Below are 26928 nucleotides of genomic sequence, written 5' to 3'. Positions count from 1 at the left end.
ACCACCACCACCACCACCACCACCACCACCACCAATCCTTTTCTCAAATGAAGCCCACAGTCCCACTCCCCATGTGGTGCCAGGGGAATCTGGGAGACTCCAACATCCCTGAGAGCACAGGTAGACCTTGACATACCCTAGTCAGAGAGTGCTGGGCTTTATAAATAAGGAACATAATTCGTTGTGCCTTTTTCCTGAGGCCCTTAAGAAAATCCTTAACTTTCTACAGAATGCAAAATAAAAGTCTTTTTGCATAAGTTTAAAGGACCCAAGTGATTAGAAGACATGCCTCCAAAGCCATCGTTTTATAGGGCCCTAACTTTATTTTATAGGGTCACTATGAGTTGGCATAAACTCAATGGCAATGAGTTGTTGGTTTTTTTTAAATGTTGTTTTTGGTAGTGCAAACAGTTAACATACTCGGCTGATAAGGAAAGTTGGGGTCTACCCAAAGGTGCCTCCAAAGAAAGACCTAGTGATCTACTTCTAAAAAATTGAAAACAAAACAAACAAACCCTGGTGGAGCACAGCTTTACCCCTACAAGGGATCACTATGAGCCAGGAGCAATTTAGGTACAGCTGGGAGTGGTAACCACTTTGAGCCCACCTCACTAGGACTTATACCTAAAGGGTCAGGAGAATTGCACTGTCTGTGGTTAGCAGCTCTATTATACCTAATGTAGCATTGACTCCCTGTACTTGTTAATGGGACTCCTAGTTTGTTCAGAGCATCAATTAGCTCACTTTCTAATGACTCATTCACCTGCTCACAGACAGATGTCCTTGCAATTGGGGATGATCATGTAATATATTCTGGCCAATGAGATATACAAACATGGGAAACCTTTGGGCACTTGTTGGCTTTCCTGACAAAATGGCAGGAATCATACGTGTGTGCTTCCACAATGTTATTGAACCTGGTGCAGACATCATGGGTGGAATTACAGCCACCATCTTTCAAATAAGATGAGAAAACAAAGAAAAGAGATAGTCTATTTGTTTAAGTCACTTTATTGGGCAGGATTAATTTCTCCTAGTCATTCCTATATTGCCCAGAGCTGCACATGTTTCTAAGATATAGCAAGTCCGCGCTTGATTTGGTTTGAAGGCTTGTGGTTCTCAGAGTGCGTGCCTAGGAACACCAGTTCCTTGGGGTGTTATTAGGGATTGTGCCCCACAAGGATTCCAGGGTGTAGAATGCAAAACTCTCGAAGGTTAAACAAGCCTATCTACTGCCCAATCTCCCAGAACCTTGGCTGTGTCATAAACCATCTGGAGGGAGATTAAGAATAACGATTTTCCACAGTGTCTTTGTCCATGGGATTTTTTTCCTCATGGAGAACCTTGATTGAAGGATGTCTTTTAGAGAGTCCTAAATTAGATTCTTTATAGTTTAAAAGAAAGGATATGTCAATGTTTTTGTTAAGGTCTGGTTGAAAGCATCAATGAAATTAAAACGTGGGAGCCTTTGGGCACACTTGGGTGAAGATAGGGGTACTCAAGAACAAAGCAAAAACCTCATTGCTGTCAAATCCATTCTGACCCCGGGGACCCCATAGGGAAGACTAGAACTGCCCTCATGGGTCTCCAGGACTCTCGATGGGAGTGGAAAGCCTCATCTTTCTCCGTTGAAGTGGCTGGCGGTTTCAAACGGCTGACTTCAGGGTTGTCAGTACAACATGTAACCCACTATATCACTAGGGCTCCGAGACAGTGAGTGATGGTTGAGAAGGCAGTAGCTAGAGTGGTCAGGAAGATCTTGGGCATACATCCTGATTCTTTTCATTGACTACCTGCATCACCATAAGCAAACACTCCCCCCTCTGCCAGTTACAGGCTTCTCACCTACAAACCGACTCATAGGGCCTATCACACAGGGTGCTTGTGATATGTAAAAGGTCTACAACAAACTAGGAAAAAAGACCTGGGGTTCCACTTCTGAAAACCAGCCAGTAAAAACCTTATGGATCACAACAGAATGTTTTCTGACTCATTTGCTTAGGACCTGGCAGCAGGAAGGATCAATCATGAGAGGCAGACATCATATTTAGTGAAATGGAGGGCCTGAAAGGGCATTAAAGGCCCACGATATGACGGAGTGTCATAACCGCCTTACTTATGCTCTCACTAATTGTCAGGCTGGTGGGGTACTGGGAAACATTTCGTTCTGTTGTGCACAGCTTGTTATGGGCCTAATTGACTCAATGACAGCTAATAAGAGCACCAAAGGGTCTAATATGTATCAAATGCTCAATTGATGGTTAAGAAAACCAACAGCATCCTCCAGGCATCCAACGATGTTAAGAAAGATCCTTAGATCTAGGAGGTAAACAGAGGAAAAACTAGCATCACTTTGGGAACACATGCCAATGATAATTTCACCAGGAACTGACATAAGCCAGGAAAGTCTTGGCAGGTCCCCAAGAAGAGTTATAACTCTCCAGCCCAAATATTACCAGAGACAAGGACCTCTTCATTCTGGAATGGTCATTCTTACACCCAGGGACTAATGCATGCACCACCACTCCTCTGCTCTCAAAACCAGCTTCCTTTCTTGTTGTGATGACCATCTTCCCCTGATCCTCTCTACCCTAGAAGTCCTCTCTTCCGCCACAGTCTACCCTGATTTGACCTTTGCTTCTGCTCTCTCCACTCTTCCTGCCTTTCTCTGTGATTCAATGTCACTAACTCCTTCCATTCCTGGTGCCCACGGGGCTCCTGCGTCCTCCCTCAGGGCCATGCACATGTTCCCTTGTGTGTCTGATTGCTGGCCTAACTCTTCCTTCTGTTCTCTCCACATATGCCTACACTTTAGGAAAAGCTTTCTTCCCCAACCCTTGTTATCCACACAAAACGCTTCTTACGTATTTCCTGCAAACTAAACCACACCAGAAACAATGCATTCATAGAATTAAGAAATAATGTTTAGCTACTTCTAGAGTTTATACTTTGTGAATTTTGCTTTACTTACCATTGTATCCCTGGGGCCTGAACAGAACCAGGCATAGAAATAGGTGCCCATCAACTAACTCTCAGTTGAAGTGGCTGTTGAATTATGTACCATCTAGACAAAGTTTCTGCTTATTTCTGATGGCCCATGGGGCCACAGGATTGACCTGAAGGGACCCATCCAAGCTGCGTCCTGTGAGAGAGGGCTGATGTTTGAGCTTGCTGTGTGAATGGCCAAGCAGTGACCCCCATCCTCAGTGATCCCGCATCCCAATATTCCATCGGGGACCCTTTAAAGATTCTTGGGAGAATCTTCTCCCAGGAGCATTCTATGAACACCCACACATCGATCACACTGCAAGTCTTGGAAGAACTCATGTCTTCCATTTGCTTGGGCTGCTTGGAAGCTCAGTCAGATTTTGTGGACTTTTCTTGCAACCACATGAGAGCCAACGGTGTGCACCTTATAGTAAGGACACCCAGGAGTCCTTTGCCTCTGTTACCCTTAGTTTCCCATTGCTCTGTCTTCTCACCATGCTTATTTTGCATCCTGATTGACAAAACTCAAATCCCTCCTGCTATTTTTAAAATTCAAATAACAAAATTAACTATTTTAAAGTATAAGATTCAGTGACATCTAGTATTCATACATTCTGTAACCATCACCTACAGTTAATTCCACAATAGTTTCATCTCTCCAAAAGAAAACTCATGCCCACTCGGCAGTCACTCCCCATTGCCCCTGCCTCCAAGCCCCTGGCAATCACCCATACGCTTTCTGTCTTTATGGGTTTGCCTTTGCTGGGCATTTCAATCGTGCAACTTGTGTTCTTTTGACTGTGGATTCATTCACGTAGCTTGCAAACTGAGGTCCACCCATGCTTGTTGTGTGTGTCAGAAAGTCATTACTCTTTATGGTGTGCTTTGATTGATCAGCAATGGCAGCCCCAGAAGCCGAGGTATTGAGGGCTGTTTGAGATGTACAAGGCAGAAAAGTCTCCCCATGTCTCCGGAGAGTTCACCATAGAGTCTCTCACACAGAAAGCCAACGTCCTGTGGGTGATCCAATAGTACATTCCAGAGATCTTGGGACCTGAGTACAAGCTGCTTCTATCCAGAGATATTCTCCCAGAATAGACAGAGGTGTCACTCAGCATAAAAATAACCTTCACAGTGATCTTCGTGCCAGGAAGATAGCCACAAACACAAGTGCCAAGGGACACGGTGGCAGGGAGGGGCTTCTAAATTAAGTGTTGGGCTGTGAGTTGTATTGACGTGGGTCTGACCTGTCCGTTCTTCCCTTCTGGGTGCATGTTTCTGGTTTGGCAGGTGGTGGGTTGAGAAGGAACTTGGGAAGCCCAAGGTGGAGAAGATGCCAACACCTGTGGTCTGATTTCCAGTACTTGGGTGCTACATTGAGCCTGAAAGTGACCGAGGAGCCTGGAATCAAGGAAAATAAATGGATTTCGGCTCCATGAATGCGACTTAGAAAAGCAAATATAATGGCCATTGGTTACATGGATAGGGGTCCACTAATGTGTAACATTAATTAATAATTGACACTAGAGATTGGTTATTGACACTAGAGATGATCACAGAAAGAACAGGGGGCTGAATTGGAAGAGACTAACTGTGGAAACACCACAGTCTAGCCTAATATCGTTCTATGATATAGCATTATGTTTTTCTTTTAAAATATCACAGAAAGGTGAAATGCGATCTAGGCATTTAGAGAAGACTTAGGGATAAAATGGACCCAGGAAAAGATCTTGAGCTACGTCACTTTGGAAAATTTACTGGTATGGCCCTTAGTTTTCTCTTCTGTAAAGTAGGATGATAGCATGGTTACATCAAAAAGCTACTGTGTGGATGAAAGCTGATCATGCAAATGAGATACCTAGCACGTATAAGATGTTCTGTGAAAATTTTCTCTTTTTCTTTCTCCTTCTTTCAACACCTAGACTAAGGTTCCGCTCGAGTATGCTGCAGGAGGTAGGAGGGGAGGAGGGAAAGGGGAGTTGATATCAAGAAGTTCAATAAGAAAGAAAATGTTTGAAACGCATTGTGTTAGCAATTATACAATATTGCTTGATGGGATTCCACTCTGGAATGGTGTAATATGTGTATTAGCTACCAATAAAGTGGTTTTGAAAAAAAAAAGAGGTAAATCTTGGGAGGAGCACAATAAAGCACAACGTTGAGGGATGAATTTCTGGAATATCCCCAGAACAAATTTGACACATTGAACACTAAAGGCAGGATACCTGATGAGCTCTGGGAGGACATCAAGAATGTCATTCTTGAGGAAAGCAGAAGGTCATTAAAAAAGACAGGAAAGAAAATACCAAAGTGGATGCTAGAAGAATCTCTGAAACTTGCTCTTAATTCGAGAGTAGCCAAAGAAAATGGATGAAAGGATGGAGGCAAAGAGCTGCATAGAAAATTTCAAAGGGGAGTTCAAGAAGACAAAATCAAGTATTATAATTATATGTTCAAAAAACAGCACACTTAGCATATCTTAAAGTGAAAGAACTAAAAAAATTCAAGCCTCAAGTTGCAATTGTAAAAGATTCTATGGACAAAATATTGAATGATGCAAGAAGCATCAAAACAAGATGGAAAGAATACACAGTCACTATTCCAAAAATAATTAGTCAACATTCCACCATTTCAGAAGCAGCGTGAGTGAGAACCAAGGGAGCTGAAGTAAGAAGTTCAAGCTGCATACATAGGGTAGCCACCTAAAAAGGAGGGGGGAATAAGAAAACAGAAATGGGTAGCAGGAGAACAGGTCACTAACCCACTCAAGGAGAGGTTATTGTTTATATCTCCACAGGAAAAGAAGGAACAGACTTTAACCTGGTGCTCCAAGATTTAAATGCAGCATACTAGCATGAAGCAGGGATCCAATAGAGAGGTCCAAGGAGCTGGCCTCAATCCCAGCTACATGAACACCTCTCCCCTGGAAGAATTTACTTCAGAGGACAGCACTGAAGCTACAGCTCAGGGAGAGCGACATGTCTGATCAGAGCACACAGGAGCAAATGAAGTGGGGAGGAAGCGAGAGTGGGACACATCCTGGCCTACCAAACCTTGAGGACTATATCCCGGCTCAGAGCAGCCAATACGGAGAGAGGACCATATGGTTGGCCCCACTATGAGGCATGACATCCCTCACTGACCCATAGCTCTATGGGGGACAACACTGGAGACAGTGTGGGACTTGCACCTGATCTGATCCCACCACACTGAGGCAAAACACTAAGGGGGTGCAAGAGAACAGCAAGGGGAGCAGAACAAGGAAGTTCCGAGGGAGTACCAAAAATAGACTTTGGGGCCAGGGCGTGGCACCCCATCAGACTCAACCAGAAAACACTCTGAAAGGTCGACAAACAGATCTTGAACTATTTACAAGCTTTTCGGTTTTTTGGTCATTTTTTGTTGTTGTTTTGATTTGCTCTGTCTTGTTTTTGTGCATATTATTATCTCTGTAGGTCTATCTAGATATGATAGGCTGGATAAACAATCTGGAGGAGAAAACATGGGATGGACGGTTCCGGGGGTGGGACGGGACATGAGAGACAGGGAAGTGGGGGAAAGGAAATGGTGTTAACAAACCCAGCAACAAGGAAACAACAAGTGATCCAAAATCGGTGATGAGGAGAGTGTAAGAGGCCTGGTACAGCTTGATCCAGGGCAATGTAACAGAGAGGAATTACTGAAACCCAAATGAAGGCTGAGCATGACAGTGGGACAAGAGGAAAGTAAAAGGAAATAGAGAAAAGAACTAGGAAGCAAAGGGCATTTATAGAGGTCTAAACACAGGCATGCACATATGTAAATATATTTATATATGATGATGGGGAAATAGATTTATGTGCATGTATTTATAGGTTTAGTATTAAGGTAGCAGATGGACATTGAGCCTCCACTCAAGTACTCCCTCAATGCAAGAACACTTTGTTGTATTAAACTGGCATTCAATAATGCTCACCTTCCTGACACAACCACTGAAGACAAAGTGGGTGAATAAGCAAATGTGGTGAAGAAAGCTGATGGTGCCTGGCTATCAAAAGAAATAGCACCTGGGGTCTGAAAGGTTTGAAGGTTAACAAGCAGCCATCTATCTCAGAAGCAATAAAGCCCACACAAAATAAGCACACCAGCCTGTGTGATCACCAGGTATCTAAGAGATCAGGCATTAGGTATCAAAGGCAAAAAATCATATCATTGTGAATGAGGGAGAGTGTGGAGTGGGGACCCAAAGCCCATCTGTAAGCAACTGGACATGCCTTACAGAAGGGTTGTGGGGAGGAGACAAGCCAGTCAGAGTGCAGTATAGCAATGATGAATCATACAACTTTTCTCTAGTTCTTAAATGCTTCCCCCTCCCCTGTCCCCTGACTATCATGATGCCTATCCTACCTTACAAATCTGGCTACACCAGGGGATGTACACTGGTACAGATAGGCACTGGAAACACAGAGAATCCAGGACAGATGAACCCCTCAGGACCAGTGGTGAGAGTGGCCATACCGGGAGGGTGGAGGGAAGGTCGGGTGGAAAGGGGGAACTGATTACAAGGATCTACATATAACCCCCTCTATGGGGGACAGACAACAGAAAAGTGGGTGAAGGGAGACTTTGGACAGTGTAAGACATGACAAAATAATAATAATTTATAAATTATCAAGGGTTTGTGAGGGAGGGAAAAAATGAGGAGCTGATACCAAGAGCTCAAGAAGAAAGCAAATGTTTGGAGAATGATGAGGGCAACAAATGTACAAATTTTCTTGACACAATGGATGGATGGATGGCTTGTGATAAGAGTTGTATGAGACCCCAATAAAATGATTTTTTTTAAAACTAAATAAAAGAAAGTTCACCCCCTGCCCCCCCAAAAAAGTTCAAGCTGTACTGAAAGCATTAGCCAAAAACAAGTCCCCAGAAATTGATTGAATACCAACCGAAATGTACAAACGAACTGATGAGGTACTGGAAGCACTCACTTGTGCATGCCAAGAAATTTGAAATACAGCTGCTTGGAAAACTGACTGGAAGAGTTCCATATTTATACCCATTCCAAAGAAAAGTGACCAAACAGAATGCTCAAAATGTATAACAGCGTCACTGATATAATTTGCAAGTAAAATGTTAGTGAGCATCATCCAAGAACAGTTGCAGCAATATATCGACAGGTTGTTGCCAGAGGTTCATGTCAGATTCAGAAGAGGCTGTGAAACAAAGGATATCATTGCTGATGTCAGATGGATTTTGGCTTGAAGTAGGGAATACCAAAAAGATGTTTATTTGTGTTTTGTTGACCATGGCAAGGTATTTGACTGTGTGGATAATATAAAACTAGATAACCTTAGTCGAATGGGAATTCAAGAACACTTCCTTGTGCTTCTGCAGAGACTTGTGCATGGATCAAGAGATATTGTGCAAACCAAACAAGGGAATGCTGCATGGTTTAAAATCAGGAAAGGTGTGCATCATGTTTGTATCTTCTCACCATACTTAGTAAGTAAACCATCAGCCAAGCTGGATTATATGAAAGATGCAGCACAAGGGTTGGAAAATGTTTCTTAAGAACCTGTGATATGCAAACGATAACCTTGCTTGCTGAAAGTGAGGAGGAGTTGAAGCATTTGCTGATGAAGATCAAGGATTGCAGCCTTCAGTAGGATTTGCAATTCAGTATAAAGAAAACAAAAATTCTCACAACAGGACCAATAAGTAACATCATGATAAATGGAGAAAAGGTTGAAATTGGCAGGGATTTTTCTCTTGATTGGATCCACATTCAATGCTCATGCAAGCAGCCGTTGAGATCCAAAGACGCGTTGCTTTAGGTAAATCTGTGATCTTCAGTGTTTGTAACATCAAGGCAAGGTTTCCCAACAACCGTTTTTCTTCTGGATTTCACAATCCAATCTTCATTGATTATTAGTGCACCTTTAAAAACAAACACTTGTATTAATACTTCATCCACATAGCATACACTTCAATATTTCAGTCATATCAAGAAAAGTTGTACAATCATGACCACAATCAATTTATAACATTTTGTTCTTCCTTGTACTCATTGTTATTAGTATAATTATGTTTTTTATTTGCGCCATAAATATACACACACAACATTCTCCAGTTCACCAACTTCTACATGTATAATCCAGTGCCATTGACTATACTCTTCATGTTGTGTAGCCATTGTTGACATCCTTTTCCACCACCAGTAACATAAATGCAATGCCACCTAAGCAAAGGCTCTTCCTCCTTCACCCATGGTAACCATTGGTCAACTTTTGTTTCTTTTTCTTCTTCAGTATTTTTCTTGATATTCACATATCATACATTTCCAGTTAAGTCACTTTTAAAAAGAGTTACATATACATGATCACAATCGGTTCTAATGTCCCCCTCTGCATTCATTGTTTGCTCCCCAATTCCTCTGACCCTCCCCATGCCCCCATCCCAGAAAAACAGTGCATCCATTATTGTATATATGCATCCACTCCTTCAGTGCTTCATAAACTGTGAAACCTAACAGAAACAATAAAAAACAAAATGAAATAGAAAGAAGAAAAATATATAAGGAATAAGAAAACATCACCAACAAAGTTAAAAAGAGAGACAAGAAATTTCTGTCAGGGAACAAGCAAGGAATATTTAAGGCCAGAGTAAATTGATTGGTCAAGAGTGAGGTCAACTGACCAAGCATCATATTATACCGTGGTCCTATCCACCATAATGAAGTTTACAATAATCTCTTTGTGATAGCAAAGCTGTTTGAGTCCCTTGCCTGTGGCCAGAGAGGATTCTCCAGAAGCTTCAAATGACTGGACACTCTGCAGATGGATTTTGGATTCCTACTGCCCTCCACAGCCTTCTACAAATTGGGTGTTCACAATTTGAGCTCTGCTCCTTTCCCCTTCATCATATATGGATTTTGTTTTCATCATCTTTGGATCACACAGGCTGGCGTGCTCTTTCGATGTGAAGTTGGTTGACACCTCAACTTTTTTGTTTGAATACAAGCATTCAAGGCTCCAGATACTATTCCAATTGATAGCCAGGCACCTTCTGTTTTCTTTTCCACACTGCTGGAGAAGCCTTATGTCTTCATAAAGGCAAGTATTCAGTAGGGCCATGTTATAAAAACTAACAGTCTTGGATTGGGAGTAGAATAAGTGGGAGCCAGAATCCATCTGCTTGTCCACGGGTTTTGAACATCTCTGATTTACTTTTGCAGTCATATTATGACAAAAAGGAAAACAAGAACAAAAACAAACAAATAATAATAAAAAAGAAAAACATTGTCAATCGTCCCCCTAGGGTATAAGGCGATTGCATTGATAATATCAATAATTTATCCAAGGGCATAGCATTAAGGTGCTATTGACATGACACATTTCTGTAAGTATAATCCAACTGTGAGCTTCAACCCATGAGTTTCCCCTTTGTACAGGTTGGGTTCTTATTTGATTGAGCTCTGTTTACATTGAGCATGGAGTCTGGTGCTATGGGTTTTATGAACTGTGAATCTTGGGCATTGCAATCCAGTGCATAACCACTATCCATCAGGGCTCCAGCTATGACTTTCTATTTTGATTCTGATCAGAGAGGTTGTTTGTGATGTTGACACCATTAGGTTCTGCTGGTTTCAAGGTAGTAGAGGCTCGGGTTCACATGGTCATTAGTCCTTTGGACTAATTATTGCCATGTGTCATCTTTGACTTTCTTCATTCTTCTTTGCTTTAGATGGGCCGAGACCAATAGTTGCACCTCCGATGGTCACTCAGGTTTTTGAAACAGTTACCGCTCATCAAAGCCGGATATAGAACATTGTCTTTGTGGCTTATGCTCTTACAGTTGGCCTATGTATCCACCACCACCACACCCAACACTATGGTTCTGAGATCCATGACTCATTTTTTCATAATGTTCAGTTATGGATGTTTTCATAACTTTATGCTCTATTAGATATATGATTATATTTTCACTGTATACAAATGCATACTGGGGGTATAGTAGTACCGTTACCACCCCCCCACCTCATTGAACTTGCATGCCTACCAATGATCCACTTGTAAATTATTGTGATGTTACTATTTTTGCAGGACTGTGTATGTAACCACATTTATTGTTGCTATCTTTTACTCTTGGGTACCTCCCAGTGTCTTCCTTTGCCTTATTGTGTATTACCTTTCTCTTCACCCCAGTTAGTACTTTTCTCCTCTCTACTTAGTGATCTTACGTTCTTTCCCTTCTCATCCTTGGTAACTGTCTATCCTTACTTTGTGAGAACCTTTATTTACTTTTCATTATAGTGGTCTTAGACAACATTTGTCTTTTTGTGATTGACTTGTTTTATTTGGTTCTTTGGACTTATCCATGTTATGAAGTTATTTTGTAGATTCATCATCTTTTAATGCTGTGTAGTCATCCATTGTACATATGTACCATAGTTTGTATATTCACTCATGCATAGACTGGCACTTAGACTATTTCCATCATTTTGCTATTATGAAGAATGTTGAGATGAAAATGGATGTACACATATCTATTCATGGTATGATGCTTATTTCTGAAGAATCTATACCAAGCAGTGGTATTGCTGGATTGTATGGTATTTCTACTTCCAACTTTTAAAAGAAATGACATATCATTTTCAATGAAGACTATACCAGTTTACAGTCCCATCAGCAGTGGGACAGAGTTCCATTATCGCAACATTCTTGTTAGCATTTGTTGGTTTCTGATGTGTGTGTTTTAATTTTGCTATCATTGTTGCAGTGGGATACTATTTCACTGTTGTTTTGATCTGAATATCTCTACTAGCTAATGACTGCAAGAATCTCCTCATGTAATTTTTGGCCACTTGAATGTATTCTTCATAGGTGTCCTGGTAGTGTAGTGGTTATGCGTTGGGCTGCAATCGGCAAGGTCTATAGTTCAAAACCACCAGCCGCTCCTCAGGAGAAAGATGAGGCTTTCTACTCCTGGAAATAGTTACAGTCTCTGAAATCCACCGAGGCAGTTCTACCCTGTTCTATAGGGTTGCTATGAGTCAGCATCGACTTGATGGCAGTGAGTTTGGTTTTGAGTTAAACATATTCTCTGTGAAATGTCTGTTCATGCTCTCTACCATTTAAAACATTGGGTTCTTTGTCTTTTTGTCGCTGAAGTGTTAAAATTTCCTATCAGTTTTAGAAATCAATCACACAGATATATTATTGCCAAAATTGCTTTCCCAATCTCTAGAGTCTCTTTGCACTCATTCGAAGAACTCTTTTGGTGTTAAATTGCTAGGACATTGCTGTCATCTAGCTTATCTTCTGCTGTTTGAATATTATTAGTTACGTTTCACAACCTATGAATGCCTGTCAACATGATGCAAGGGCAGCGTCTGGCCTCCTCTGAGTTGATAAGGGACAAGGAGAACCAAACTCTACACAAGCCAAAGGCCAAATCCACTGAGGTGGAGCTCCGATATACCTCCACCTGCTAACATTCTTTCTTAGTTTGAAACAAAGGCGCATGCCACGAAAGAATCTAAGCCCACTTCAGTTTTGCATTTCCTCCTAAATATTGGCCACTCAGATCCAGGTTTACATCTGAAGGGGAAGGAATCTCAAAGGTTTTTAAGGTTGTGACTTTTCACTCTCTTTAAAAAATTTTTTAACTTTATTTTTTCTTTCTTTCTTTCTCTATTTACTGATTTAGGTTTCAAAAGAAAAGCATATTGTATGTGGTTGCACAGCCTCAAATACTCTACCAATTCTGACACCAATTATCCCTCCTACTGGATTCAATAATACATTGCTGTGGTCATGTAGAATTCACAATTAAGAGGCTTATTATGAAAATTAGCAAGTGACGGTTCAGGACCAGAAATGCTCAATGTACAGTTCTTCTGATCAGGAGAACTTCTTCTCAGCCATGCCCACAGGCAGGCCACTCTGGTATCTGGGCCTGTCAGTAACATGGGCCCTTGGTCTGTGCCCTGCTCTGGCAAGGCTACAAAACTCTTTTCATACTGCCAATAAACACTCCACTCCACTCTGCCATAAGCCTCAGCCTGAAGGCACTTGGTTCTAGCTCTGTAGGTTAGCAAACCTAGCTCCCCAATTAAGTCTTTAAAGCGACCCCCTCTGTAAGTGAGCATCCTGCTCAAAAACACTCAGCTCTACTGACTCAACGGGCTATGCAGCCCATCACTCTGTCTCCTGCTCTTGATGTCTCTGCCTCTGCTGCCACTACTCCTCTGCCACTTTTTTCTGTTTCCTGGATCGAGGAGGGTCAACATGCAGAAATGTCAGGGTCTAAAGCATTCACTCTACTCCTGGATCTTCTTTCTTGGTGGTAGTGGAACCCCACACACATTCATGCTTCTGAGATGGCTCATTTTATACTTTGTGGGAGCGAAAAATTGATGAGCCTCCATGTTAGCATTCCAATTTTTAACAGCCACTATTAACTCTGCTAACAATCACTTAAAACTGGCTCATATAATCACATCAGCATCTTCTCCCACCTTCTCTTACCCTGCATCATGAAAAGAGGAAATACACCCAACTGCACGGTCCCACCTAGTCATTTGCTGGGTGTTCAAAGTCCAACTCAAGTCCATGAGTCTGATGCTAGTCCACATGTTTGCATGCCAGTGGCACAGAATGGTGACCCAAGAAGCTGCTGAGTACAGAGTTCTGTGGATCCCAGATCAGTGGAAATGTGCCTGGGTGCCAGCAACTCCCAGGGCCTAGTGGCCCACATGGGGGCACCAGTCCTTAAGACAGACACAGAGTCCCAAAGAAGCCACAGCAAGGAGGAAGGCAAAGTGGTAGAGAGAAAAACAGTTCCCAGAGTTCCTCACTCTTACACAAAAGGCCTGGGACATGAAGGAGGTGTCATCAGGCTGTGTTTTGATTGACAGGCTTGACTCCACCCCCAGCCAGGAGTGTGTAGTTGACATAATCCCTAACTACGACATTTCATACGGACTTTTGCTATCTTTAAAAAAAGTTATTTTAAAAGGCAGACTGTCAGGTCTTTCCTCCTAGCCTGTAATAGTCCAGAACCTCTGCTGAAACCTTTACCTCAGAGGTGACCCTACTGGTATTTGAAGTACCAGTGACATAATTTCTGACATCACAGCAGCATGCAAGTCAACACTATATGACAGAAGGACTGAAAGTGACTAGCATTAAAATGAGCATAAATCTAGGTTCTCTGAATTGGCCTTGCCAATTTATGGTGAAGAGTGTTCATCTTCTTAATTAAACTTTTGTAATCAACCTTAGAATGGGAGTTGAAGAAACAGGTGTGTGTGTTGTACAGTTATGTCATTTCAAACATGATAGATGAATCTGATAAGTGCTATAGAGTAGGGACCTACCAAGTGGGCAGAAAGGAGGTGATAATTAACTCCTGGGAGGAGTGACAATGGCTTGTCTGCATTGGCTTTTGACAGATGATAAGGAGTCATCAGGAATAAATAGAGAGAAGCACACAAGCTTGGAAACTTAACTCCTGGGGGTAGTGACAATGGCTTGTCTGCATTGGCTTTTGGCAGATGAGAAGAAGTCGCCAGGAATAAATAGAGAGAACCACACAAGCTTGGAAACTTAATAGAGCTAGATTTGCTCAAAGACGAGTTCAGAGGGAGCAGAAGACAAGACACTTGATGCAAGTACTAATAGATGTGGCTAGAAAGGGGAAGTTTTTTCCTACCTGTAACCTGAGTCAAGGTCTGGTTCCCCATCATAAGGTCCCACCTGGTGGTCTGCCCTGGTTAGACTAGCCTTCAGCCTTCCACTTATAGCATATGATGAGCAACCAGATGAAGCACTCATGTGCCCTTAGCAGGCTATCTGCCCCCCTGGGACTTTGGACCCAAGAGAAGGACCCACAATCTGGGCAAGGTCTCTGGGCAGGGGGATTGAGAAGCCAATGCTCTTTGAGAAACCAGACCTTGGAAGGCCTGTAATCTATGCTGTGAGACCTGCTAGTATAACCTCCAGCCGTCTGTAATGTCTCTATGGCAATTGTCTGTGGAGATTGAGGGTGGAGATCATTTTTGGCAGGGCATGCATGCTCTGGTACATCTCATCATTTCCCTTGGAGGACTCCTGGGGGGTGCTGTCTGTCGACGACAATGATGTCCATAGAGGCCCCATCAGCATGTCCTGCCTCTGATTTGTTTTCCCAAAAGTGCGGCTGGATTTGCTCAGTGCCATCTGCACTATCTCACTGGCCACCCCACCCGCCATCTGTTTACAGGCTGTCAGATAGCTGGCTGGGGCAAGGGGGACACTGTGTGACCATAGAATGAACAACATTGACTGCCTCCAGCCTGAGGGACCCGGGGGCCTTTACCTCGCTTGCCCTGGAATCCACCAGCTGAGCAGATGGGCTGCAGGTCAGACTATGACTGGGTCTACAGAATCAGAAACACCATTAGCACCATCATCAACAACAAAAATGCTACCAGGGATTGGTGGGGAGTCTCTTAGGTACCAGTTGCTGTGCAAATATCTCATTTAATACTTAAAAGCAACCATGTAAGGCAGTGGTCATTGGTCTGCTCTTACTGATGAAGAAGCTGAGGTTCAGAAAAGTGATGTAGATCACCAAAGGCCTCACAGTTAAATGACAGATCTGGGCATGATGCCTTTGTTCTATTTCACTCCAGAAACACAGGATCCTCTAAGCACAGAGTTAAGATTTCAGAATTATATTTCAAGTTACCTGTTCTGCCCTGCACCTGCCTTCAGTCCATTGGGAGCTTCAAAGGTTGAGATCATGGTAAATTACCTCTCACTCACAATCGCATGCCTTGGGAAGTCAGAGCTGCCCCCAAATTTCTGCAATTTATCCTTCTCCCTTGCTCAGTCTGAGCTGGACTGTGTATACGTAGATGTGAAATTCAATACCTCTGGTGCTGGGAGGGCTAAGCCCTCGGCTGCTCATCCAAAGGTCAGGGTTTCAAACCTACCCGCTGCTCAGTGGAAGAAAGACCCGACAATCCACTTCTGAAAATATTACAACAAACAAAATCTTGTTGAACATTTCTGCTCTGTTCTGTAGGGTCGTTCTGAGTCAGGATTGACTTGCTGGGATACAATAACAACAACATATTTGACTGGATAAACTGACGGATAGCTTTACCTTGCACACCTCCATTAGTTCTTTTGAAGTCCTTGAGTGGTACGAACAGTTCATGTGTTTGACTGCTAACCACAAGTTCAGAAGTTCAAGTCTACCCAGAGTCATCTTTGCGATGAATGCCTGGTAATCAATTTCCAAGAATCCAGCCATTGAAAACCCTGTGCAGCACAGTTCTACTCTGACACATGAGTGCTCCACGAATTGCAGTCAATAGGATGGCAACGGCTTTTGACTGTATCTTTAAATCCTGCCCCAATATAATATCTGGTTCCTGCATGACTCCATTTTCATACCTCTCCACCCTGCTGAGTGTAGTGCATCCTTTTTTTTCTAGATACCGTGACTGAGGACCTGAACAGGTTATAAGGCAAAGAATAACAGGGTGACATACTCAAGATCAGTGATGAGTCCTACCCATGCCTTGTAAAGACTGACTGCAATCCCTTGTATGATGTCTATAGTCAATTTCACCCATGGGTGTCTTATTGATGGGCATTTAAGTTTTATTTATCCACAAATTCACTACTTCAAATAATGCTGCAATTGACATTTTTGTACCTACATCTAGACAAGAAACTCTTGCTGAAATGAAGTGTGGGTGAACTAAACTCTTACTAGATTCAATAATTTAAACCTTCACCAACTGGCCAGTTTGACATACTGGAGTGGCTTGCATGTTGGGATACTGGAAGCTATGCCATTGGTATATCAAATACCAACAAGGTCATCCATGGTGGATAGGTTTCAGTGGAGCTTCCAGACTAGGAAGATTAGGAAGAAAGGTTTAGTGATCTACTTCTGAAAATGAGCTAATGAAAATCATATACAATTGTTGAATTAATGCTGTAAGGCATTAGACACTCAGGTTGTAAGGCACTCAGATTGCTGTAGGTTGTACAGCATTCAGAATACACAATGTGGCAGCAAGGGATTTAAGCATATCAACAATGATCAGGAAGACGGTGCCAAATTGGGCAATGTTTTATTCTGTTATAAACGAGGTTAGTATGGCTCCAATGGCAACTAACAACAATAACTACTTCAATAAATGACCTTGAAGGACTAGTTCTCGTCCAGGAGGCCCATGCCATCACTTGTTTGTTCCCAGGTGAAGCCAGAGGTGGTCACATGGATTACTTTACCCACTGACTAATGAGAAGACGTGTTGTTGAGTTGAAGCATGAATAGCCAGTGCATGTTTCATCGCATTCTCTCTTGTCCCTCAGGCATCCCAAAGCCTCCGTGCTGTTGAATCTATTCCAACTCATATCACATGCAAGACAGAGAAGAACTGCTCCATGGGATTTCTGAGCCTGTAAATCTTTAGAAGAGTAGACAACCTCCTCTTTTGCCCATGGAGTGTGCTGTGTGTTTGAACCTCTGATATTGAGGTTAGCAGCACAATGCCTAACCCACATTGCCACCTGGGGTTCCTTTCCTATAATTTTATATACATAATTCACTGACCTTCAATTGATTCTAATCAGTGACCCTTAATTCAAGATGCTGGTGATTCTGCTAGCCTGAAACCATGACCAACATGAAGGAACTGGCAAGTTGTTGGCCACAGTGGATACACTGTGTTCTTGGTACGTGCAAAAGTCTGTTGCAACTCACAGCAATCTTACGGACCACAGAACAAAGCACTGCCTGGTCCTGCTTCATTCTCACAATTGTTCTCATGTTTGAACCCATTGTTGCAGATTCTGTATCAATTCATATCTTCCAGGGCCTTCCTCTTTTTCACTGCCCCTCTACTTTACCAAGCATGATGTCCTTCTCCAAGGATTGGACTCTTCTGACAATATGTACAAAGTACGTGAGGCAAGGCCTCACAATTCTTGCCTCGAAAGAGCATTCTGACTGCATTTTTTAAAAGACAGATTCATTTGTTCATTTGGCAGTCCATGTTATTTTCAATGTTCTTCACTAGACCCATAGTTCAAATGCATCGATTCTTCTTTTGTCTTCTTTATCTCATGTCCAACTTTCACATGCACATGAGGCAATTGAAAGTACCATAGCTTGGGTTAGGCATATCTTAGTCCTCAAAGTAACATCCTTGCTTTTCAACACTTTCAAGAGGTCTTGTGCAGCAAATTTGCCCGATGCAATACTCATATCTTAAATGGAAAGACCTGAAGAAAAAAATTAAGCCTCAAGTTGTAATATTGGAAGTTTCTATGGGTAAAATATAGAATGATGTGGAAAGCATGGAAAGAATGCAGTGTCACTGTACCAAAAAGAACTAGTCAACATTCAGCTAGTTCATATGAGTAAATTGATAAAATATCAATTGAAATATTTCAACAAGTGGATGAAGCACTGGCACTCACTTGTGTATCCCAAGAAATTTGTAAGACAGCTACATGGTCAATTGATTGGAAGAGATCCATATTTGTACCCATTCTAAAGAAAACTGAATGTAAAAATTATAGAACAATATTATTTATACCACATGCAAGTAAAATTTTGTTGAAGATCACCCAACAATGGTTGTAGCAGTACATTAACATGGAACTTCCAGAGGTTCAGGCTGAATTTAGAAGAGGAAATGGAACAAGGGATATCATCGCTGATTTCACCTATATCTTGACTGAAATCAGAGTTTGCCAGAAAGATGTTTACTTGTGTTTCATTGACTATGCAAAGGAATTTTACTATGTGGATCATAAACTATGAATAGCTTTGAGAAGAAGAGAAATCCCAGAACACTTCACTGTGCTCATTGGAAACCTTTACATGGGCAAAAAGGTAATTAGGAGAATGAAAAGGTATGTGTCAGGGCTGTATCCTTTCACCATACTTATTCAATATCTATGCTGAGCAAATAATGAAAGAAGCTGGGTTGTATGAAGAATGTGGAATCAAGATTGGAGGAAGGTTTACTAACAACCTGTGATATGCAGATAACACAACCTTGCTTGCTGAAAGTGAGGAGGACTTGAAGCACTTGCTGATGAAGATCAAGGATTGCAGCCTTCAGTAGGATTACAACTCAATGTCAAGAATACCAAAATTCTGGACCAATAGGTAACATTATGATCAATGGAGAAAAGATTGAAGTTGTCAAGGATATCATCTTGCTTTGATCCACATTCATTGTTCATGGAAGCAGCAGTCAAGAGATCAAATGACATATTGCATTGGATAAATCTGCTGCACAGACCTTTTTAAAGTGTTGGAAAGAAGGATGTTACTTTGATGACTAAGGTATGCCTGACCCAAGCCCTGGTACTCTCACTTGCCTTATATGCATGTGAAGGTTGGACACTGAATAAGAAAGACCAAAGAGGAAATGATGCATTTGAACTATGGTTCTGGGGGGGGATATTGAAAGTCACATGGACTGCCAAAAGAACAAACAGATCTCTCTTGGAAGAAACTCAGCAAGAATGCTCCCTAAAGGCAAGGAAAGCAAGACTTCGTCTCACATACTTTGGACATATTACCAGGAGATCCAAGTCCCCGGAGAAGGACACATTATGCTTGTTAAAGTGAAGGGGCATTACAAAAAAAAGGTCAAGTCCCTTGCGGACATGGATTGACACCATGACTGCAACAATGAGCTCCAATACAGCAGCAATTCTGACAATGGCACAGGACCAGGCGTTATTTTGTTCTGTTGTACATAGGGTTGCCATGAATCAAAACCAACTTGATGGATGGCACCTAACAACAACAATGCATTGCTTGATCTCTTGTCTGCTGCTTCCAAGTATCTAAGCAAGACAAAATTCTTGACCACTTCAATCTTTTCTCCATTGATCATAATGTTCCCTATTGGTACAGTTGTGAGGATATTTGTTTTTATATTGAGTTAAAATGCAGACTGACGGCTGCAATCTTTGATCCCCATCAGCAAATGCTTCAAGTTCTCATCACTTTCAGCAAGCAAGGTGTGTCATCTGCATATCTCAGGTTGTTAATAAATCTTCCTCTAATCCTGATACTGCATTCTTCCTCATATAATCTAGATTCTCTAATTACTTGCTCAGCATAATTCTTGAAAAAATGGATAAATAACATAGGCAAAAAACAAACCTTTCTTAAATATTGAGGTTGCTGATATGAGAGTTATCACGCAGCAGAACCTGCCCTCTCTTACCATTTTGATTGAAATCACTTGAACGATTGTAGACGACGCCTTGCATTGGCATTAAATTATACTATGCACTTCAGGGAGAACACTAATCTCTTTTTTAGCTATCTTGATTACCCAAGGAGTAAGTCTCAGTGAGATATTTGACCGTCTTCAACACCATTCTGACACTTTACAACCTCCTTTTTAACATTACAGTTTCCATATTTATCTAAAATTTCATAACATAGCATAAAGTTGAATTTAGCTTTAAGGTTGCCTTCTACTTGTGATAAGTGATTATATTTTTATATTTATGGTAGTGATGTAAGATTTAATATATGTGAGTAAAGAACATGGATCATTTTGAAACACATAAAAGTCAGTAAAAGATAAGTGATGTGAAAATGATGGTGGCATCATATGTACAAATATACTTGAAGCAATTGATGTATGGAATGTCATAAGAGCAGTGAGATCCCTCAATAAAATGATTTTTTTAAACGAAAGAAAAATGGTATACACTCAGGTAATACTCATAAATATGGTTTATAAATGACTGGAGTTGGGGAGTAGAACTCATAGTATGAAGGACAAAATCTTTTGCAAAGGGCAAAGAGGTCTGTCAAGGCAAAGAGTAAAATGAAAATATTAATAATGTCCAGTTAGCCAAGTGTCATCAAGTTGATTCCTACTCAGAGCGCTCACATGCACGTCTGAGTAGAACTGTGCCCTCTACAGTGGTCAAGGATGGATTTTCAGAAGCAGGTCGCCAAGTCTTTCTTCCAAGGCACCTTCTAGGTGAATTTGAAACTTTTGTCTTTTGAATAGCAGTGAGCATGTTAGTTATTTGCAACACCCAAGATCTCCAACATTAATAATATATATTATACAGATAATAAAGTGCTATACACACAGAACGATGCAACATATTTTAAAAGTCAAGTTGACAAAAAACCATCTAAATACTACATGTGTTATATGAGACATATTATTAAATATAAAGGAGCCCTGGCGGCGGTTGGGTAAGTGTTGGACTACTAATTACAAGGTTGACAGTTCAAACCCATCAGCCACGCTTCAGGAGAAAGATGGGGTTGTCTGCTTCTGAAAGATTTATAGCCTCTGAAATTCTATATATGAGGGAGTGCCCCCCATAACCAATGCTCATTTGTTTTGTTTTCTGATGTGAAGGGGATAGTGGATTTGGAGTTCATTACATGTGACTTCTTTTTGTTTCTGCCAATGGAGAGGGACATGAAAGGACAGCAGTTTTTAAAAATACAAAGCTTTGTAAACAAAAATTCCAATGTTGGGAAGGTCTATTTTATAATTTATGTGCTCTATTGGGTGAGTAGTTTCCAATTTGGGGAAGGTCTATTGTTTCCAGCTTATTGAAAAGCTTCTGTGAACACATATCAGAGACTAGGAAGTGAACTAGCTCCATATAACCGAAGGTGAGCATTGTGGAAATTCCTGGATCTGGGGCCTGAGGGATGAGAATCAAGGCCATAGCATCTGGGGCTTGGGGCAGGAGTTAAGGGGGAGAAATCCTAGGTGATGTGTGTGAAGGGGTGTTTAGCAAGCACTATGGACAATAGACTTTTCCGATAAGAATTCATGTGAAACATGCAATGTAAATAACTTCTCAATCCCATCCCAACAAAATGTAGATGTGTTGAATTCCACATGGCATTTGCATAGCCCAACTGAGACTCAGCAAGAGAGAAGTGGAAATTGTAGAAATCTTTGTAGGCTTGGACTTGCCAGTGCCCTGGCTTTGAGGGTAAGAGACCTTAGTTTTCAAGTCATTCCAATCCAGACCTTGCAATGATTTTATTCCCCAGATGTCATTATCTCAATAATTGATGAGTAATCAAGTGAATGAGTAAGTGCTGACTCCTGCACATTGGAGCTAACCCCCAGAGGCAGTCTAAGTCCATCATCCACAGTGGATGGCAGATCCTATTTTTCCAAGGATAGCCATATACGGTAGTCTATTGTGCATGCTTTTGTGACCTTGACATGCTTTGAAGCTTGACATATGATGTTGACACTCCTATCAAGAAGTAGTGTCCATGTCTCTACCTCTTAAGGATGTGCGAGCCTCTGATGGTGTTACTCGGTAAACTATGGAGAAATGGACTATGAAACATCCAAGATTACATCCTAAAATGCAATGCAGTTTCATCTTGTTTACTGGGACCTCGTTGTTACAGCTCTGCACTACCATGGAAAGAGCACAACTGCCCTAAGGCTGTCAGAAACCCAAGCCACAGAGAGAGGTCACATGTAGGGGCTCTGTTCTTAGTCTTCCATTCACTGCTCTCCCCCATATGAATCCATATCTCTCCCCCAACCCTCCTACTTTTTCTTCTTTGTTTGAGATGAACTTGTTTGTCTAAAGGCTTCAAGTCCATTTCATTCTTACTTTTAATTTTCTTATTTTTATTAAACAACTTAAAACCACTATTTAAGTTTGAGGGACAAAGAAGACAGTGGGATTTTTGGTTTGTGTTTCAAGAAACTCTATAAATAAATAAATATCACAGCCCATCGCAAAAAATGAAATCAAGAACAGTATTGTTCTTTTGCAGGTGAAGACCCAGTTTTTTCCAGCACTATTTGTTAAAAAGGCTATCTCTTGTCTGTTTAACATGTTTCAGTTCTTTATCAAAAATTAGGTGTCTATAGGTACCTGGTTCTACTTCTGGACTCTCAATTCTAGTTTATTTGTCTTCATATCTATTGTTGCACCAGTACCAAGCTGTTTTGATTACTGTGGATATATAGTAGGTTTTAAGGTCTGGAGTGAAAAACCACTTACTTTTAATTTTTTAATAGTGTTTTATTTATCCTAGGTTTCTTTGCTTTACATATAAAGTTGGTAATTAGTTTTTCCATTTCTTTTAAAAATTGTAGTGGGCCTTGGACCAGAATTATATTGAATTTGTAGAGTAATTTTGGTAATATTGACATTTTTACAGTATTTAGTCTGTCTATCCAGGAGCTTGGTAACTTGTTCCATTTGTGTAAGTTTCTTTCAGGTTCTTGAAGGAGTGTTTTGCAGTTTTCTTTATATACGTCTTTGTTTCTCTGGTAAGATTTAGATTTATTCGTAAATATTTAATCTTTTGTGTAGTTATTGTAAATGGTATTGTCCTTTTGATATCATTTTTAGTATCATCACTCTTAATATACAAAAATCCAACTGATTTCTAAATGTTGGTCTTATAGCTTGCTACGCTGCCAAATTTTTCAATAGTTCAAACAATTGTTTAATAGAATCTTTGGCGTTTTCTATATATAGGATTATGTTGTCTGCAAATAAAGAGTTTTTTTTCTTCTGTCTATGTGGATATCTTTAACTTCTTTTTGATGCTTTATGGCGCTAGTCAAATTTCTAGAGCTATATTAAATAAAAGTAATAACAAAGGGCAATCTTATCTAGTTCCTATTTGAAGAGGAAATTATTTCAATTTCTCTCCATTAAGTGAGATGCAGGATATTGGTTTCCCATATATGGTTTTTATTATGTTGAGAAATTCCTTTTCTGTATCTATTTTGTTGAGATTGTATCAGAAATGAGTGTTGAATTTCTAGATCTTTTGATGATTTCATTCCCCAGATGTTGAGTCACTCCCAGGCTTTGAGCCTCCACAGCCAACAACCCAACATCAAGAAACCGAGATTAGCAGGTTTCACTGTGTCTTGTCTGAATCCCTGACCCAAGGAACTCCAATCCCAAAATCTGCTGCTACTGAGTTCATTCTAACTCATATAGCAATCTTATATATAAAGTTTGTGAGGCTGAGAATCTTTTCAAGAGCTGACAGCATGATCTTTCTTCTAAGCAGCAGTGGTTGGTGAGTTTGAACAACAATCTTGTGGTCAGCAGCCTAATGCCCACATAAAACACTATGAGCTGCCAAGTATTGGGGTAATTTATTACAAAACAACAGAATATTGAAGGAAAATAGGTTCTGTTTTTATGTGTCCTTTCTGGCAATGATCTTGTAATTTCCACAAAATTATTGCAAGTAAGGTGTGTAAAACTCTTGCTAGAATTGGCTCCAAACTTGCTGCCACGGAATCAATTGCAACTCTTTGCAACCCTCTCAGAGAGGGGAGAATTGCCTCCGTGGTGGGCTCCCTATGGCTCTCAGCAATGAGAACTTGTGTGCATTTATCTGTTTCTGATCTCAATTATTTTGTGTATATTATGTAGGAGTGGATATTGGAAAGCAATCCAAATGTCTGTCAATAGGTGAATAGATGAACAAGATGTGGTATATGTATACAATGGAGTAAAGAGAAATGAAGTCCTGATACATCCCTCAATTTGAGTGAACATTAAAAACATGATGTTCTGTGAAATAAGTCTGCCGCAAAAAGACAAATATTTTAAGAGTCCACTTCTATGGAATGTTGAGAATAGGCAGATGTATAGAGTCCAGAGTTTCACAGTTTTTACCAGGGGCTAGAGGGGAAAAGAAATAATCATTGCTTAGGGGACCCTGAGCTCTTATTAAGAGTGCCCAGAACACCTTGGGAAATAAATTGTGGTGATGGTTGCACCCCATGATGGATGAAATTAATTTTATGAATTATATGTATAAAATGTTGAAAGGGCAAATGTCTACATAAATATATACACACATATATACATATATGGAGGCAGTTCATTGGCCTCCGTGGCATTAAAAAATGCTGTTTAATGCCAGTTTCTTCTGAATTGCCTCCGAACTCTTTTGCAATTGTAATTAAGTATTAAAGTTGTGAAATAGGATTTATAAGGAGTTCATAACGGTCTCACATAAGTGTTAGGCTTTCTTCATTTTCTTAATTATTTTTTCCTGATTATTTCTCAAATAGATCATTAGCAAGAGATTTGCCCTCTATTTCACTGATTTTTCCCTTCCATTGATTCAATTATATTGTTATGTCCTTCCATTGAGTTATCTATTTCTTATATTTTCTTCAATCTTTGAATTTTCTAGTTGCTATTTTTGTTTTGTTTTCCAACAGTTTTACTGGCATATAGTTCACATATCATATAATTCAATCATTCGATCACATCGAGAAGACCTGTAAAAGCATCACCACAATCAGTTTTAGAACATTTTCTTCATTCTTGTGCTCACTGTATTTAGCTCCCCATTTCCCCCCAACCTCCCCTGCCATACCCTGTGGAAGCATTAATCTAGTTATTGTCTCTATAGGTTTGCTTATCCTGGATTTTATATACAGAAAAACATTTAAAATAACAACAACAGCAAAACTAACAAGAATAACAAAGTAAAACAGAAAAAACCTCTATTGAAAAGAGAGCAGAATATTAAAAACTAGAATGAATGTAAATGGATCATAAGGAAGGTCACATGATAGGGTGCTATATTTTAGCCTAACCAAATTTGAACAATCCATTTTCCAATGAATTCTGCATGTAAGCAAGGCTATTCGTGTCCTTGATCCATGACCAGAGGGGACTGACCAGGGGCTTAATCCATGTGTATTTCCCCTGCACTTTAAAAAACAACAACTGTTTTATTGGTACTTCATCCCCATGTCATACAATTCAATAATTCAATAATATCAGAAGAACTGTACAATAATCACCACAATAAATTTTAGAACATTTTCTTCTTCTTTGTACTCATTATTATTAGTGTAATCACTTTTAAATTATGACAAAATATACATAACAAAACATTCTCCAATTCAATAACTTATACATATCTAATTAAGTGCCTTTGATTACACTCTTCATGTTGTACAAACCTTATTGATATTCTTTTCCAAATTATTCCACCACAATTAACATAGACATAATGCTCCCTAAGCAAAAACTCTTCCTCTTTCACCCAGGGTAACCATTGGTCAAGTTTGGTTCCTTTTTTATTCAGTAGTTTTCTTGATATAATACTCACATGTCATGTACTTCCACAATTAGGTCGCTTTTCAAAAGAATTGTATGTACACATCACAGTCAGCTCTATTGCTTCCTCACCCCTCCTGTGTTCATTGTTTGCTTCCCAAATCCCCTCAGCCTTCCCATGTGCCCTTTCACGGCCCCAATAAACCATTGCATTAATATTTTCTCTATGCATCCATTCCTTCTGGGCTTCGCAAACTGGGAAACCCAACAGAAACAATAAAAAACAAAAACAATATGAAAAAGAAAGAATAAAATAATAATAATGTAGAGATAAAAATAAAGAATACTAAAGAAAGACCACCAACAATATATAAATATCCAGAGAAGAAATTTCTGCTGTGGAGCAAGCAAGGAATATTTGAGCCTAGAGCAAATTCAGGTTGGATCAAGAGGGAGGTCAACTGGCCAAGTATTATATTGTACAATGGTTTGATCCACCATAATCAAGTTTATAAGAATCTCTGTCTGATAGTAAAGTTGTTCCAGCCCCTGGTCCGATCTGCCAGAGGCATAATCTGACCAGATACTCTGCAGATAGATTTTGGGATCCCACTGTCCTCCATAGCTTTCTACAAATTGTTTTTTCACAATTTAAGCTCTGATATTTTTTTCTTCATCATATTTGTATTTTGTTATTGTCATAAGTGGATCACACAGTCTGGTGTGCTTTCTCGATGTGGAATTAGGTGATGCCTCACTTAGATGGCTGCTTGTTTGAAGACAAACCTTTCAGACCCCAGGCACTATTCCAATTGGTAGCTGGACACCATCTGTTTTCTTCTTTTTT

This window comes from Echinops telfairi, unplaced genomic scaffold, assembly GCF_000313985.2.
Source record: "Echinops telfairi isolate 266 unplaced genomic scaffold, ASM31398v2 ScPeMD7_7469;HRSCAF=8507_0, whole genome shotgun sequence".
Taxonomy (NCBI): domain Eukaryota; kingdom Metazoa; phylum Chordata; class Mammalia; order Afrosoricida; family Tenrecidae; genus Echinops; species Echinops telfairi.
This window is presented reverse-complemented; position numbering follows the sequence as displayed.